Source organism: Suncus etruscus, chromosome 1 (genome assembly GCF_024139225.1).
Source record: "Suncus etruscus isolate mSunEtr1 chromosome 1, mSunEtr1.pri.cur, whole genome shotgun sequence".
Taxonomy (NCBI): domain Eukaryota; kingdom Metazoa; phylum Chordata; class Mammalia; order Eulipotyphla; family Soricidae; genus Suncus; species Suncus etruscus.
In genome coordinates this window covers 156,951,698-156,952,091 of record NC_064848.1, presented here as the reverse complement: position 1 = coordinate 156,952,091, position 394 = coordinate 156,951,698, and the positions used below count along the sequence as shown (strand labels likewise).

The window sequence follows — 394 nt, the reverse complement described above, 5'->3', positions numbered from 1 at the left end:
ATACAATTGAATACTATTCAACTGTAAGAAAAAATGTAATTTGCCATGACATGCATGAAACTAGAGGATATTGTGGTAAGTGAAGTCAGCTGGAAGGAAAGAATGATCTCTTTCATATATGGAATTTAAAGATACACAGCCAGGTAGCAACAAAAGGCCAAAGGCAATATAAGGAGAGAGCTGATTCACAAAACTAGGTTTGGGAGAGGGGTAAAGTGAGGGTATTTGAACTTTACAGGAGATAGATGGCATACTGGTGATGGGTGTGGGGTAAGAATTGTGTATGAGTGCTCGCTTCGGCAGCACATATACTAAAATTGGAACGATACAGAGAAGATTAGCATGGCCCCTGCGTAAGGATGACACGCAAATTCGTGAAGCGTTCCATATTTTT

The 394-nt window shown here is 39.8% G+C and overlaps 1 non-coding gene across 1 annotated transcript; it reads left to right on the top strand.

Moving 5' to 3' along the window:
• The first annotated feature begins 287 nt into the window (after positions 1–287).
• LOC125995873 (U6 spliceosomal RNA) lies at positions 288–394 on the top strand. The gene has a single exon (XR_007491179.1). It is a non-coding gene; the product is annotated as a U6 spliceosomal RNA (small nuclear RNA).